The 18,127-nt window shown below is 38.2% G+C and overlaps 1 protein-coding gene and 1 long non-coding RNA gene across 5 annotated transcripts in view; one reads left to right on the plus strand and one right to left on the minus strand.

Moving 5' to 3' along the window:
* Positions 1-18,127, minus strand: part of GABRG3 (gamma-aminobutyric acid type A receptor subunit gamma3) — a 309,089-nt gene that overhangs the window by 124,071 nt on the left and 166,891 nt on the right. The gene's annotated exons all lie outside the window — the stretch shown is intronic.
* Positions 99-13,916, plus strand: LOC121107755. The gene is made up of 3 exons (XR_005842168.2): positions 99-241; positions 2,905-2,964; positions 13,547-13,916. It is a non-coding gene; the product is annotated as an uncharacterized LOC121107755 (long non-coding RNA).

Consider the following 18,127-nt stretch of genomic DNA (forward strand, 5'->3'; position numbering starts at 1 on the left):
ACAAAACATAAGTAAACCTGACAACTAAAGCAAGCCCTGATGAACCGAAGTGCCCCTGACAACCAACTGCTGCCCTGGCAACCAAAACAACACTATGAAGAGGATAAAAACCTGAAGAGTTCTGAGGTAGAACAGGTACTCACTCCCTCCACCAAACTGCAGCCATGCTGGTCAATGAGACATCACTGACCTACTTGCTGCCCCCTCTATGGACCAAAGAAACATTGCTGGATCCCTGGTGGTAATTATCCCCACTTTATAAACCATTTGCTAGGATTTCTCTCTTTACTATCTCTAACTTCCCCATCTTCCCCACATTCCTTAGCTGCTAAGAATTTATAATAAGTCAATTGGACAGCATTTGCCCTCTTCTGGTACTGTAGTCTCTCTCCAGGTTTATATTTGTTGAACCATGTCCTCTAATAATTGGAGTGAGACACCATTGTATTTGCTAACCATCAGGTATTTTCCTCAGTGTTTCTTTCAATACTATCATCACTGAAGTTGTGAAAAAATGAATATTTTTTGCTGTAGAAATCACAGAAGAATTTTTAAAGATATTCTTTCCCGCTTTCTCCTTTACTCTCTTGTTTGGTTAATGAGGTGAAGGATAACACAACTGATGAAGACTGCATAGTTGAATGAATTTGTTGAACAGATATAGGGAATCTAATCTCAATAGAGACCATACAAATAATAGTTGATGTAACCTTTTGATGTACTTTATTCAGGCTAGCCAAAGAGAAATCAAGAAGTAATTTCCAGATTTCAAAAGTTCTTTTGAATATTGAGTGCTTTCATGAAGAGTATTTGACTTGCAAATGAACATAAATCTGGACACTTATTTACACTTACTTTTGCTACTTAAAAAAGAATAAAATATTGCATTGTCCACCCCTTCCTGTTTCACTGGTATTACTTGTCAAACATTTCATTCATATGATGGCACTTTCAATAACATTGCTTGATTTTAGTTTCTTAATAAATTCTTCCTTAGAAGAAGATAAATCTGAGACCTATGTTCTTCCTCTCTCCACTGTGTTTTGTAAATTATTGTTCTGTATGTGTTCTCACTGAGAAGTGGTTTTTTTACAGAGCTGCTCCTCCTCTGCAGAAAGTGCCCCAGGACACCTAGATACTTTATTATAAGGCTGTTTTTTAGCTAGTCAACCTGCAGGCAGTAATCCCCTGTCACAGGCGGTTAGTCCATCCCAGATACAAAAATTTATATTTCTCTGTATGAAACTTCGTAAAATTTCTGTCATTCAATTTCTCTAAATTGTCTAAGGTTTCTCTATGTATGGCTACCCACTCCTCTTAGTCCCCCCAGTCTGGTATGAGGAACACCAGCTTGAGGATAACCTCAAGCTTGCTGAGAGGTCATGCTGCCCTATCTTCCAGATTATTAATAAAGGCATGAATAAAGCAGTATTGATCCTCGATGGTTACCATTGGTAACTGACAATCAGTTTTGTACAAGTGATCAGTTGAGCTAGCAGCCCAGATAATATTCTATGTAATGTACTACAAATTTTTATTTATCTGATCCATATTCCACTAATTTGGCTACAAGAATACTATGGGAGACCATGCCAAAATTTCATACAACATCCAATATTCTCTCCTTACCCATAAAGCCAATCATCTCATTGCAGAAGTCTATCAGGTTAGTCAGGCATGGTTTGCCCTTAATAAATCCATGCTGAATATGGCCAGTCATCTTGTCCTTCCTGTGCTTGAAACTGGCTTCAAGGAGAATTTGCTTCACAACCTCCCAAGAGACCGAGGCTATGCTTACTGGCCTATAGTTACCTGGGTTATTCTTCTTGAAAATATGTATGATGTTGCCTTTCAATGGTCGTCAGTTATGTTCCTTAATCATCACGATCTTTAAAAGGTGACATAAAGTTTCTTTGCAATTGTATCGACAAGCTCCCTCAGCTCTTTTGATCATAGAATCAGAAAATGTATTGCGTTGGAAGGGACCTTAAAGACCACCAGGTTCCAATTCCTTTCCGTGGGCAGGGCTGCCCCCCACCAGCTCAGGCTGCCCAGGACCCCATCAACCTGTCGCTGAGCACCTCCAGGGATGGGGCACCACAGCTTCTCTGGTCAGTCTGCTCTAATGTCTCACCACCTTCTGAGTAAAGAATTTCTTCCTAATATCTAACGTAAATCTCCTTTCTTTCAGTTTAAAGAGTTTAAAGTTATTCCCCTTTGTCTTATCTTATCTGATCAAGTAAAAAGTTGGTCTCCATCTCGTTTGTAAGCTCCCTTTAAGTACCAGAAGGTTGCAATTAAGTCCTCCTCACTCCACCTTCTCATAGAACTATATATATTCAGCTAGTGTAAGTGCTTTCTACTGCTAGCTTTCACAGTTCAGACCCTGCCAATAGTCCTGGGGATCTGGGAACAGTCCTTACTACCAACAAATGAGGACAAAAGGCACTGAGTACCTCAATTCTTTCAATGTCCTTTTATCACTAGTAACATTGCCCTGTTGAGCAGGAGACTTGCCTTTGTCTTAGCCTTTATTTTGCTTCCAGTGTACTTGTAGAAACTTCTCCTGTCACTATTGTATCATTTCCTCATTTCATGTTTAGTTGCTCTTTGGCTTTCCTTACTCAATTTGTACATGCTTCAGCAGTATCTCTACACTTCTCCCAGGTACATTCTTCCTGCTTTCATCTTCTGTGTACTTTTTTTCTTTTTGCATTTGCTCTCAGTTGGGAGTTTCCCGTTCATCTATGATGAACCCACTTGTTTGACTTCCTGCAGACTGTTCTTTTGCACTTACATTAGAGTCCATTAGTCTTTGACTGGGTTCTTTTTGATACTACATATGATGAAGGTTTAACATTTAATATCAAATTTACCTATTTGTATGCATTTGATGTTCTGCAGGCTTTTGATTATTAGGAGTGCCACAAGAATGTACTGAAATGACAGTGCAAATACAAGATGGTAAGTGCGATATATAGTTAAGTCAGTATACAACTGTGATTCCTGTTATCAGTCTGTCTATGCTCATAATGGTCCTGAGCTTCCCCAGTCACCAGGAAAGAACACGTGGGTTAAAATCACCTCATGCCCTTTATTCTATTAAATGTACATTTTGCTAGTTGTTCAGTGTTTATGTTGAGCTGAATCACATATGCACTTCTCCACCCCCTGAGCTGGTCTGGCTAGCTCAGGAAAACATTGCTCTCCACTAATTATCTTTGGGAAGGCTGTTTACAAAACTACACCCCGCTGACCCACTTGTACAGCCATGTATCCAAAACAAAGGTCATTCTCTAATCTTCCTTGTGTCAATACAACTTCAACTTTCTTTCTGATAATTGGTTTTCATTCCTTACGTCCTAACCCGAGCTCATCCTTCATCTCCTCTGAGCCTACTTCCATCGTAGGGGTATACTGACTGATCACCCCTGAAGAGGCTGTCTTTGGGGGTCACTGAACTTCCTTAAGCCCATTTGACTTTCAGGACAGCCTCTCATGGGATCATGCCAAGCAGCTCTATGTAAAAGCTGAAATGTGCTTTCCTGAATGCCAGAGCTGTGATTTGTTTTGCCCACTTCTCTTAGGATTCTAACAGCCAGTTCAACCTCACTGTCTTTAACTCTCTCATTCCCAAGCAGACTTTAATGCATTTTAATCTTTTATATGAAGTGCAACCTCTCCTCCTCACCTTCCTAGATTCTTTCCTGAAAGGCCTGTATCTATCCACTGCAGTGCTCCACTCATGCAAGATGTTTCATCCTGTCCCTGTAATCCCAATAAAATTACAGTGACCAAAGTCATCAGTTTTGCTCTCAAAAGGTATTTATTCCGGTACTTAAATTATTCTACCTTAGCAATTCACAAATGGTTTGACCTACAGTCAGGCCCCCAGATTTATTTCAGGCCACCACCAGCCTTCAAATATTTAATAGCAAGTTTATAAATGTTGTTCCCATTGTGATTTAACTTGAGCAGGGAGCTCAGCATCACACAGCAGCTCCCCATGTGGGATAGGGGAGGGAATCAGAAAAGTAAAAGTATCTCATGGGTTGAAAAAAACACAGTTTACCAGGTAAAGCAAAAAGCTGTTCATACAAGCAAAGCAAATGAAAGCAGAACAAGGAATTAATTCGCTACTTTCCATTAGCAGGCAGTTGTTCAGCCACTCCCAGAACAGCAGGGTCCATCACACATAACCGTTCCCTGAGATGACAAACATTGTCACTCCAGATGTTCTGCATTCTTCCTTCTTTCTCAGAGGTTTTACTGCTGAGCATGATACCATATGGTATGGGATATCTCTTTGGTCAGTCTAGGTCAGCTGATTTGCGTCCCCCTTCAGCTACCTGCACAATCTCAGTTCCCTGCTGGCCAAGCAGCACAAGAAGTGTTTCAAGGACAAAAAGTCCTTGACACTGTGCAAGCGCTGCTCTACAACAACTACAACATTGGTGCGTTATCACCACCACCTTCATCAAAAACATAAAATATAGCACCATACAAGCCCCTACAAAGAAAACCAACTCTATTGCAGCCAAGCCAATGAGAGTTCCTTGATGAATAGGTCAGAAATTCATATCAAGTTATACAAGGGCTGCTCTGAAAGTAACGCCTCCTATTTGTTTATGTTGGGCCATGATATCAGAAGCTGATGCTGATGGCAGAGCACTAGAGGCTGAACCTTCCTGACAGTATTCCTTTGCATTTTGTTGTCATGTGACAAATGACAGCAGAACAGATGGCAGTCTGACAGAATGCTGTCTGATATGGAAGTGCATATGAAACAAAGGTGTGTCACTGAATTCCCCCCTGTGGAAAAACAGCATCCATTGACACTTTCTGAATGTTGATGGAGACCAGTCAGTGGATGTGAGCACAGTGAAGCAGTGGGTAGTATGTTTTAGCAGTAGTGACAGTAACGCAAAAGACAAGCCACATTCTGGACAGCCATGCAGAGCTATCACAGCATGAAATGAAGAGCATCTTGATCAACTCATCTGTGAGAATCTGCATATTAAGACCAGGAAACTGTATAGGGCTGAATATCATCTCCAATGTATTGGAAACGATGGTGGTGATGTTTCAACGTCACAAAGTTTGCACAAAGTGGGTACCTGCAAATGTTCACATAGGAACAGAAAGAACATCATATGCAAGTTTGTCAGGAGCTATTGAACAAATACAAGGCTGAGGGATAGAGTTTCCTGGATTGCATCATTATCAGTATGGTGTCCGAGATGTGGTGTCATCACAATGAGCTACAGTCAAAATGGCAGTCCATGGAGTGGCCACGTGTGAATTCCCATTGAAGAAAAAGTTCAAGATGCAGCCCTCAGAGTGTAAAGTGATGGGCAAAGTCTTTTGGGATAGGAAAGGGGTGATCCTTCTGAATTTCCTGGAATCTAGACAAACCATCAACTCTGGCTACTACATAGAGATGCTGACTAAGCTGAAGGCTTGAACTTCCAGAGTCAGGCAAGAGAAGAAGACAACCTTTCTCTTGCAGTATGATAATGTCAGGCCCCATGCCAGTTTGAAGACTATGGAGTGCATTGTCAATCTTGTCTGGACTTTCCTACCACATCTACTGTACAATTTGGATTTGGAGCCTTCTGATTTCCATCTGTTTGTACTGATGAAAGATGGACTGCATGGGCAATATTTCCTAGCAACAGTACTGTTGTAGCAGCTGTGAAGCAGTGAGCAGCACCTCTGCTGGTGTAGATTTTTACAAGTGTGGTATGCAGGCACTTGTTCATCATTGGTGGATATAGATAATGCTGGTGACTATGTTGAAACATAGTGTTTTTCAGTCCAGAATTTGCTCTATCAAGTAGTGTTCTTGTGTTCTTTGTATCTGTTGTAGTTTTCATGGGAATAAATAAGAGGCATTACTTTCGGAGCAACACACGTACATGGGAATGTCTTGATAGTCTAGATATCATGTAGACAGAAGTGAAATTGAGAGGACTCCTAGGCTGGGACAACACAGAAATGTTAATTTTGTGAGATGTTTTTCTTCTGACTAAAATACAGCATCCCCTTAATAACAAGAAAACTCAATATATTTATTAAGGAAATTAAAATACCAAAGTCAATGATGTAAGAAGTCCTATCCATTTTCTTTACTATCCAGTTACGTGCTATATAAACAGCTGCTTGGTAGATCTGCTATTCTACTTAAAGACTCCTGTAAACAATAAAAATATACACCTTTCTAGGCTGGTATTTTAAAATGAAATTTTCAAGTCTCACAGTTGCAGACGGAAAACTGAAAACAAGACTTACTGAGTACAGAAATCCTCTGGAATGTCCCCTCTCGTCTAATAATTTGAGGACTCTGGTTAATTGCATTTGGTGTTGGCAATGCACAGCAAAGGAAACAGTCAGTGCCTTCAGCACTGAGCACTTATGAGCTCTAGGTATTTGGTGACACTCCTGCATATATTAATGAATCAAGCCTATGCCATACCACTAAAATGATACCCACAGCTCTAAACTTCCTCAGATCCTTCTCTTTGTCATCAGAGCATGTGAATTTGGGGCTGGTTTGCAACATACTATGATATGTAAGTCTTACCTCCTCCAAGCCAATACTCTGAAGTCTTGCTGGCATCAATGTGCTAACAGATACTTGTAGATGTCTTACACTATCAGAGCGCAACACAGCTGCCCGAGCTAAAACACTGATGTGTTCTAACACCAGTGAAAACATCAGGTGTTTATTTACTTTAACACAAACCCTGAGAATATAAAGTCTTCATTAAAGCTAAATGTACCTGAGGTTATGGCTCATGTAGTTACATTTACTAAAAATAAAAATGCAGATAATAACATCTATAAAAGCTCAATTCATTCATATGTGTTTTGTTAGATCTGTGCTCAGTGTTTTTAAATAGGTCTGTGCACTTTTAATATTACATGCCATTCACAGTAGTATAAGAATGGAAAACATCTAAGAAAGTAGGGAAAAAAAAAGACTCAAAAAGTGCTATCAAGCTCTGGATGTCAAAATTTGTATCTCACATCACCTGAAAGGTTTAACATCTATGTATGGAAAGCCACAACAACTGTTCAATTGCTCGGTTTATATACAAAATGAATGTCTCCCTTTACATTAAAATTAAATATAAGAATTTGTGAGAAACAACTTGATTGAGACACATCAGCAATACTCAATTCATACGTTACTGTATAAATGTGACTGCAGTATATCCTATGGACTCAATGATGCAGCTAAGGTATAAATTTGCTCTTGCAGCTGTACTAAGTTTGACTGTTGCAAAATTGCTGTAAGTATGATACTGACTGCCTTAAGATCCACCAGGGCTGGAAATGAACGTCATACTCTAAGGAGAGAATGCTTATTGGAAAAAAAAAAAATCTTGAAAATAATAACACCTAATGGATTAGACAAATACTTGAAGATGAAAATGATAAAACTGATTTGGAAATGCAGTCATTCATGTATTTTGTCATCTTCTTTCCAGAATTTCAAAAAGGCTTTGTCTTGATAATCACTGAGAAGTGTATGTCTATCTGAACAATATTTCTGTCTTACATTCAGTTATCACCATTGTCCAGAAATTGTATAGATGTAAAAGCTCCAGTGATAAATTTCTGGTGTGCTCTGTCTTCTTTATCTAAGAAATACCAGGAGAATGCTTTTAGTGTATTTTAGCACTTCCACTCCAAGTTCCAATTAAAGTGAAGAAAAAAAAAAGTCAAAAGCATATGATAAGAAAATAACAGGAAAGATAAGTGCTGAGGTTTTTCATTGAGCTGCAAAAGCTGGTCAGTTTGTTTCAGTAACTGTTTTGAACTGATTCTTATGAAATGGAATTTAGAAAAGAGTTTAAACAAACTATGAATTCTGTGACAGATGTTTTTTTGTTTAATCCCTGAACAGTAATGTAATTATACATTTTATTTCTCCTTTCATTTCCTTTGCTTTTGTTTGAGTCTCCTTTCTACTTTCTGTACTTCCCAGTTCCAGGTTTCTTTTTACTGTGAAATCCTTATCCAGAAATTCACTCATAACTGCTGGATTTTCTGCTTTTCTCTGGGTTTTGCTTTGTCTTCTATTTTCTGGACTTGTTTTTTCAAACACATGCATAGTTATCCATTTCCTCCTCTGTCAACATCTGTGTTATGAGAAGTTTCTGAAGTCCTTAAAACTTATATTTCTGGTTTCTTTCAGCTCTTTCATTCCCCCTCTCTTATTGTAATTGCCCAACTGAGCGTCACTTGAGATTTGCTGCTCCTACGTAAAGGCCACCATGATCTTACTAACAGGAGACTCTCTGAGGTTAGCCCATGTGGTTTCACAGATGGATCTCAGACTCTCAGCACCTTTCTGTTCCTCGCCAAAGAAGGAACAAACTGGAAGGAACATTTTCCCCTTGCCAGCCCTGACGATGGGAATTCCGGCCAAAGCCAGTCAATGCAAGAATGCTCAGAAAGTTTGGGAAAGTGAAGAGAGGAAATAGTCATGGGTGGAAGGCTATGAGATGAAGGTAAAAACAGAGAGGGAGAGAAACAAGGGCAAAAGAGAAGAAAGAATCAGGGAGAGGGAGTAAGGAAAAATGGGAGAAAAAAAATGAAAAATAATGTAGAAGGTAGAGACACCTAGAAGATGTCCAAACAAAGTGATGAAAGGTGGGAAGTGATTCTGTGGGGACTGACTAGGCGCCAAAAAAGAGCGCAAAACATATCTCATATACCTAACACATGCCAAAAAATCTGGATTGGTGTCTAACTTGAGAAGAGAGAAAACAACTCCTGGATTTGGTGTCAGTTGTTGCATATTGTTGTGGTGTGAATGCTAATAGACGATGGGTGGAAAAATGAACAGTACACCCAGGATGTTAAAATCAATTCCTAGAATCTGTACAGAATGTAGAGAGCCTTAGGAAATTTGAAGGAAATTCTATAACCTGCTTGATTTTTAACATTATTTGATTATATTAAGTCTATGGAAGAATCCCTGTCTTTCATCAACAGAAGTTTGCCATTTGCAAGTAATATACCAGTGATTGTTGGTGGTGATAACCATCATACAATCAAAATATACAGAAACAACCTTACCATTTCTAATAGGACACACCGTCATCCAGGAAAACAAACTGATTATAGCAAGTTGCAATAATTTTCAATTCTTTCCCCCTCTTATTTGATTCCATAAGAAAGGCAACACTGAAAATTGATTCTCTTTAAAATTTGACAGAGGAAGATGGTTTTCACAAATGTAGATTTATAACTTTAAATATGAAAATATTGCTTTATGAGGAAGATTTAATACTTTAAAATTAATCTTGTTGTGAATGTGAAAAAGATGTATCATAAAGGATCACAGGTTGGATACGTTGGGAAGTCTCCTGTTCAACCTCCTGCTTAAGACGGGATTGACACTGAATTCAGATCCAGTGTTGTTTAGGTATACGCCGTTAAGGAAGACACGCTTTTATGAGTGTAATGAATCACAGTGATCAGGATTATAAATAAATGTGCAACTGCTGTTCAAATCACAGAAACACCTGAGTTTTCCTCCTGAAACTCCTATACAAGTAATGAATAGTCTCAGCTTGCTTAACTTCTTAAATCTGATAGTACCACAGACTAGGATTTTGGCTGCCAATTCTGCTAAGCCTTGACATAATAAATACTGCTGTATTTTGCACATAAATCAATGTAAAACTACAGTATAAATCCCTCAAGCAACTTTGAGGTCTGCAAGGCGCTGGGAACAGCCTTTTATCTTCCTTTCTGCAGTTTTGTATAGGTTGGACAAGAAAAGCTTTAAAGATTTCAAGTCTGGACGCTGGGGGAATGTAGTGAGAACAAAAATAAAGGAAAAACTATGGTATGAAATTGTTGGGTATCTCCGTTTCCTTTTAATCATAAGACTTTTATCCAAGAGTTTGTGGCTGCCTTCTCCAGCTGCCAGAGGCAAGTAATGTTGTTTTATTGTAATGTTGATTTTTAGACAAGTGCTGTGAACAAATACACCACTCAGATCACAAAACTATCTTCTGTTTAAAATCACTGCTATCAGACAAACTTCTCCATGCTCATGTGGTCCAGCAGCTTTATTTGAAGTCAATCCATACAGGAAGAAAATACCTGTGGGGTACAAACATGCAATTCTTGCTACTCTCTTTTCTTTTTGACTTGAAAAGGTCAAGCTTACTGAATTAAAAAGTGGACAGCACTGACTATTTGCCCCAAGTGGTTCCCATTCTTTTTTCCTAAATGAGGAAGCATTTCTTTTTCATTTCAGACAAATGCATAAGAAGCACTGTAAGTGCAAAATTGATACTATATTCCCCTTAGGTCTTATATTTTGAAATAAATTACACATATATATTTTACATAAAACATTCTGCTGTGAAAAAATCAGAATGAGAGATGATTAAAAAACTACAAAATAGCCAGTATGTGATCACATCACTTACAAACAAAATTGTAAAAGTAAATTGAGAATCTTTCCACTGTCTTTTTCAGAAAAAGATCTGAAACAAAGAATCACTCATTAAGTATTAGGGTGCCTCAGGATATCACAGAGTAGATATTTCCTTCTGCTGAGGACCAAGAGTTCCTAAAATATTTCAAAAAGGTAAAATATATAGTCCTCAAAAAGAAAAGTTCGTATTTCACAAGAACTCTTTCCCAAAGGAAAAAAAAAAAAAAACTCCTCTATGAAAATTCCTCCTAAGCTCTGACATTCAGTCTTCATCAGTTCAAATGGCAGTAAGAATTCATGAAAACCATGGCAACCCATCAAGACTATATTCCCACATTTTTTTTTAAGGTTTCATTATACGAAATGTGCTTTCAAATGTCACATCAGTTAATACAAAGGGAAAGAACATCTAAGTGTCTCAAGTCCACAAGTGAATATTTACTTTATATTACCTTAAGAAAAGCTATAGTGCTGTCAGTTTGTGTGCCAGAGGATTTGCAATAGGATTTGTTCCTTATTTTGCTTCATTCTGTTTTATTCTAAGCAGAGTAGCTGAGTACCTGCCAGTAATGAAAAGATTGAAAGCTATCACATATCTGTTTTCTCATCCTCTCATCCACACCTGTGAGAGAGATTAAGAGATTCTTTCTATAGGTTGTTCTTCTTATGTTGCTTACTTTTTACTGAAGACTAAGCTGAAGCAGATGGCACGATCAGGATGAATGATTTTTTCTAAGGTGTTCATCCACAAATCAAGGACTACTTTCACACATATATGATTTTCTTCCGTATCAGTGAAGTCATACGTTCAATTAGGAATTTAGAAGGCTCCAATGTATCATGAGACATGGCGTAAAAAGCCTTAACTAACGGACTTAGGCAGAAAACTTGCTCATCTTTTCTTTGGATAAAAGCTGTGTAAGGCATAGAACAGTTCCGATGTGGTTTTCTAGTAACCTGTATTGCTAGCTGTGGAAATGGAAAGATATAAATGTGGGAACCTAAATGCTGTGAATTTCAATTAATTCCACTTTTTGATAATCACATTCATTTTAATGAGGCTCTCGGTTTTTCCCTGACGGTGGATTTCCAAAGGAAAGAATCAGAGATGTCCCATCAGGCTGCCAGAGTAAAAAGAACAGACATTAACTGGAATGTTCCCAAACTGATGCTCTCCGAACTGAGTAGGAAGTGGTGCAGCTAACCTAGGTCACCTGTGCTCATCAAAAGACAATGATGCAAGTCCAACAAAAGCAACAGATGAAAGAAAACAGTCTGCTTGCAGTTAAATAACAGCTGCTGGAGCTGGGAGAATTTCTGAGCTCCTAGATGCAAATGCACACCCTAGACACCTCTTAACTCCCACCAGACCTTAAGACATCCACAAACTAGCCCTCTCCACAATGACTTGGTTTCCCTAGGAAAGAAACTCATGTAGAAGACAATGGAATGGAGCCTCAGTGTTTTCTGCACAAGCTCTCTGATCTGGCCAGTTGCCCCAGGAAGGCACGTGCTTTTTGTTCAATCTACATGCATCCATATGCGTTCTTTCTTATGACTAGAGCAAAGGTTTTGTGAGAAAGTCAACAGTTCCTGAGCTATTACAGACTAGTGGTAAAAGTGCCAAGTCTCTGTATGAAAAAATAATAAATTTATACTATTCATGACAAATTCAAAAAATAAATCATAAAAATTCCCATTACACGGAAGTAATCTCTGCATTTAGATATACAAAAGTACAGCATTTCATGAGAAATTAGAAGAATCAATCAAAAATCTAAATCATGTGGTAGAATATAAAAATATTTTAAAATGAAGTTAACATTAAATGTGATGTCTCCATTGTTGTTACTGCTTCCTCCCATCTAAATCTTATTTCTTGTTTCCCAATCTGCAGGGTTCTTTCTTGGTAAGAAACATAATCCCAGTGTATTACCCAACTAAGAAAAAAGACTGAAGTTTTATTATCTGTTCTGTAGCATGCCCATTATATAAAGTTAATTACTTTCTAAGGAGACAGACCTGCCCCTCATAGCAAGGGATCCAGACAGACAGACCTCAGCATCCTTCTAATGTGAGCAGATACAAATGACATTTCCCATTTTGTCCTCAAGCACTAATAACAAAACCACTTTCAAAGCTGCACTATTGCATTAATTCCTTCTCTTCCTTAGCTCTGTGGACCCTGGTGATAGATTTTTCTTTTCCTGTTAATTTTCAAGAAGCAGAAGCAATAAACAAGAAAAGGGAGGGCCTTTTCTTTTAATCCTTTCATATTTCCAGGCTGCTTTGTTTTGCTAGGCTGTGTTAAAGGTAAACAGAATTGATAAGAACTACTGCAATGAGGACTTGATGTTTTCATCCTGTTCATTGAATCCACTATATACTCTACTAACCCCATTATCATTAGTACATCAAACCTAGCAAAAGTAAAACCACTGACTGGATTCTAGCTAAGTGCATCGAATCAGAGAGTCAATAGTCCCCACTTTTTGTTAAGCCACAGTGATGGAGGTGAAAGTTATCTGGCTGAGCCCATTCTGGTCTCTCCTTGTTCTTTCTCACCTTCTCAATGATTTTGCTTGGTATCTGTCCTTCTCCTGACACTTGTGCAGTACTTCTTGGCTCTCAAAGTGCCAAATGGCTTCCCCTGGAAACAATTCTGAAATAGTTCTTTATTTCCCTTAAGAGACCAGTGAACTCAAGCAGACAGTTCTCACTGTTTGGAGATGCATCACTATGACCTTCAGTATGGACCCTGAAGAGCCCCCAGAAGTTAACAATGCAACCAATTAACAACAAACAAACAAACAAACAAAAAAACCCAACAAATCCATTCATTACAATAACTAAATAAAAAATGATATGCCCTTTCACTTCTTCAAAAATACACTATGCATTCTACTAGAGACTCCAGATAACTTCAGCTTTCTGGGTGTGCTTCTAAGCCCATCTCTTGCCTTTGGAAATGTGCAGGAGAGGGGAGAAGGGAAATATTGCAGACAGATATGATTTGGGTTTTTTTAAGTTGACTGTTGGTGAGTTACTTTGACTTGTATTTTCATGTTTTGTTTTTTGAAGTGTATTTCAGCTACATCAAGGAAGTTTGCAAGGACTAAACACATGTGGCTCTATCAGCATTTGTGAAAGTCTAACGCTGCAGAATGAAAGTGTTTCAAATGAGCATATCAGGTAATACCTGTGAGTACAGAAAGGAGCATGCGTCTTGGAAGGTGCCTTAGGAAGTTTCTTCAAGGAACAAGTTAACCACTAAAGATCAAAACGTGTCCATAAATCCAAGCAAGAAGGAACTAGGCACAGCATCGTTGGGAGTTGGGCTCCTCTCACTATTGATCCACTTCTGACTACTGCCTGCAAGAGCAACTGCACCCTAGCCATTCAGTCTGCATCCTCATGTTGAAATAAAACCTCCTACAAAGGGGCAACTTTATCTTGCTTACAGAAAATTCTTTATTTACGGAAGGCATTGCTATGACTCTGTAACTGAGACAGATCGGACTGCTGTTCCAGAATGTTTCCACATTGTTCTCATTGTCCTGTGATGCAATCTTTTCTTACAAATTACCAAAAAGAGACATTTTTTCTTATGTAAAAAATATGATGCAAGGGATTGTGACTATTTCCTGATGCTCTGTATATATCACAGAGGTGATCTCTCTATGTCTAAAGTTACAAATGTAGGGTTGCTAAGAGTTTACAAGTGGTGGATCAGCCTCTCCATACAGATCAAATGCATTTGCAAGCCAGATACCACACTCCTATACAAGTAAATAACAATAATATAAATATGGAGAATGTAATAGGTGTTGTATTACATTTCCAGATGAAAGATATTTTCTTCATTCTTGTGAAACAACTTCTGTATTTGTATCACACTATTTGTATCACTTGTTTTGTGCATTTGTATCACACTATCAAATTTTTGCTGAAACAGAAGGAAGAATCACAGAAAGGCCTGGGTTGAAAAGGACCACAATGATCATTGAGTTTCAACCCCCCTGCTATGTGCAGGGTCACCAACCGCCAGACCAAGATCACACTGGCACATAGAAAGATGCTTAAAAGGATTTGGGCTTCAAGTAAATAATGAATATAATAAGAACAGTGACAAAAAAATCATTGGAATTAATAATGGCTGTCACATGAAAGAGACTACAGTGTCTCAGATGATGCATTCATCTGTCAGACATGCAAACAGCCACCTGCCTTGCTTCAGATTTTTTATCTTATATTTTCCTGACACTGTAAATATAACATAGTCAGCTACCTTTATTTTTCCAAAAAAAAAAAAAAAAACCAAAAAATTGCTCACTGCCAGTTGTTTTTTTCTTTTATAAACTTGCTTCAGTACTGATTTTAAATAAAAACAAGCAAAAAACAACACACACACACAAAAACAACAATGAAAACAAGCAAAAAAAATCCACTATTTCTTATTCTTAAAAAAAACATTATAGAAAGAAGACGATGCTTTGGGAAGACACACTGCAACTGGGATTTTTGGGACTTGCAGTTTCCTTTTTTAAAGGTAACTCAGAGCTGGGCATCCCAGAAGAGCAAGGGACAATATATGAATTACCACTTGCCACCAACTCTCCCTGATCTATGAGGCACTGGACATCCCTCAGGTTCAGGGAAGATGCAATGACTTTTCTGTTAAATAGAAATTGTGTGTGTATTGGTGACCTGATACAGAGCCAATATCAGATTAAGTCCAATATGCTTGTGCTACAATGTACTGTATAAATTTGGAGTCAGTGTAGAAGCATGCAGATGTAAATGTTTAGAAAGGTGTCTCTGATATACCTCATACAGTGAGCCAGAAAGCTAAAAGAAAGATTAGCATCCCATTGATATTTATGATACACATTAGTTTGACATGAATATACCATAAATTAGATTTAGAAAGTGTAACTTTACAGTGAATGTACTTACAAGAAGAATAATTTGGCCAATTTCATTGATATATAGTACAACCAATTGGAGTAATTAGATGCAAATTAACAGAACCTCCAATTCAAAAATCTTGCAAAATTTTATGAGTCTTGGCTTTACTGGAAGATGGAGGCTCATAAAAAGCAAGAAGATTCTTAACGCAGTGTCTGTTATGCCTTAAGAAATTTACTGAGTTGTCCCAGAAGATAAAAAAACTGCAACAGCTAAAATATGCTTGTCACAAAATCTGAATCAAGAATTCCATTGATGCCCCACGATCTGATTTAGCCCATTATAGAGAGCACAGATGGGAAGTTCACATTTGTATTAAAGCTCCTTCTGCACATCACAAGTCCATCCCAGCATCTTTAATGCTACTACCCTTGACACGCGAATATTAAGCTGTGTTCCCTCTGGCCTGTTCTTCATCAGGAGGAAAATTCTGCCTTCAGACTTTCTTAATGATTCTACTGATGGCACATGAGATGAAACAAAGCACAGCTTATACCACAAAACCAGAGTTTGATTGCCTAGGCTAGGAGGAATAATAAAGAAACATATTAAAAGCGGTGATGACAGCCAGTTCTTCTGGCAGATTAATAACACGAGGCTCAAAGTACTTACTGATCATCTAAATTGCACATCCGTAAGAGGTTTCATGTTCAAAGGGGTAACATTTGATTGAACCATGTTTATATTTAGAAAATAGGGACCTTTTTTTTCAAGAACCACATTAAATTTTTTGTAATGCTTTTCCTATTTCCCTACTATTATGCTGCAATATTTTACATGTCTTTCTAAATCACTTAAAAAATTCTTGAACTCTCAGGAGACTAAAGGTACATGCTGTAAGGCTTGACTGAGCAAGCATAACCATCTTTAGCTGGTAAATTTACTTCCCCTTATTTTCAACTGAACTGAAAACACTTGGATTGTTCATGAACATTTGCATCCATGTTCTAGTGTTTGAAATAGGAATGGCATTCCAGGGATGCCCACCGTTTCCTGCCTGGCACCAATCCTTCAATAATGTCAAATTGGGAGCTGTGGATCTTTTCACTTAGGAAAAGATAAAATTTGCTACAATAGCTTCCAATTCTACTGCCTAAATATGAGGTGCTTTTTAAAACATAGCGTAGTGTCAGAACAGCAGCAAGAAAAATAAAGCAACAAAACCACATTAACTAACTCAGTCTGATTATTCCTATTCTTGCATCTTGCACTGCAGCTCAGTGTAACTGCATCTGGTGTGGCTGTCATATTCTGTATTCTGAAGGAGTGTCAATAATCAAGGATAATCTTGAGCATGTGGATAGGGATAAGAGGTGAAGGTTTGCTTCTGGGCTGAAAAATGACCAGCTCAAACAATTGTTGAGCACATGCGGGTGCAAACATGTTCATGCTATTCTGCATTGGGCCTAGTAAAACTAAGAAATTCCAGAACATCCAACAGTCCCAGTAATTGCTGATAAATCAAAACCATAGATGCCAACTGTGCACAATTTGCATTGCAACTCTAATGGAAAAGATGTCCTTTGAATAGCTTGGCCATATGGTCAGGGAGGCATTTGTGAACTTGACGTTGCTAATGAATAGTCAGTGGTCCTCTCTGCAGTCAACTCCTCAGCTTTTCTTCTGCCAAGTATTTAATCTGAAATTCTTGAATTCCCTCAGAACAACCACAAAATAGAAGCCACTAAAACACAGTCATCTCTTTATGCTCAGTAGCTACCAATGCTCCTAATGATTTGTCCAGACAGTTTTGAATCTTTATAAAATTTTAGAATATGTTATCCCATGGCAGGAGTTCCACAATGAATTACACTTCTCATTTCCAGCCTGTATTTTGTTTCTTGTGTCTTGTTCATTCTTGTGCTTTGTCCTTCAGACAGAATACCTCTTCTCCCTTATCAATGCTTATGTGAATCCTAGCTATCTTAATAAAATACCTTTTCTGGCAGAATACTGAAATTAGGCTATTTAAACAATACCCAATCAGTGCTGAATATAGATAACCAAGACAGTTTAACAAGGTACTTGAGCATCCAGTGTAGCACAGCAGACTCCCTCAGCTCAGAAAGATAAATTAACCCAAATGGAGAACCACTCTGATAGAACATTTTTAAGCAGTAGTAGCTGGAGCACCTAGAGCCAATGCTACCATGTTTGCTACACTGATATCAAGTCATATCATTGATATTTTCTTCCCATTCACAAGGACATATACGTTAATACCACACATTGGCATTAATGCCAATGTCACAGCATCTCTGTGCTAAGAAAACCTGCCTTCCACATGGTTGTTCAGATCAGTTCAGCACACAGACTGTGAAAGAGCTGTCATGCTGCACAGTAGCTCTGCATAACACTGCTGCACGCATCTACATAAGGACTGCAATAACACACGCTCACCTAACATATGTCTGAATAGGCCAGATGATTCATCTCATAGTCTGACCTGAAACATATACAAAACTGTAATGACAGAAAGTCTTCAGACTATTTCAGTACTTTGTAATTCCTGTAAGCAAAGAGATCAGAGTGCTCCAGGAATGGCTCTTGAGCAAGACTGGCTGATCAGGTCAGCTGTTACTGTGGAGATGCTCTCCAAATTATTGTCTGTCCCAGAGGTGTTCCTTATAAGGTGGTGTTCCTTAGCTGTAGCCAAAAACACACATTGCAAAAACACTTCAGAGTAGGAGAGCA

Source organism: Gallus gallus, chromosome 1 (assembly GCF_016699485.2).
Source record: "Gallus gallus isolate bGalGal1 chromosome 1, bGalGal1.mat.broiler.GRCg7b, whole genome shotgun sequence".
In the NCBI taxonomy this organism is placed as follows: domain Eukaryota; kingdom Metazoa; phylum Chordata; class Aves; order Galliformes; family Phasianidae; genus Gallus; species Gallus gallus.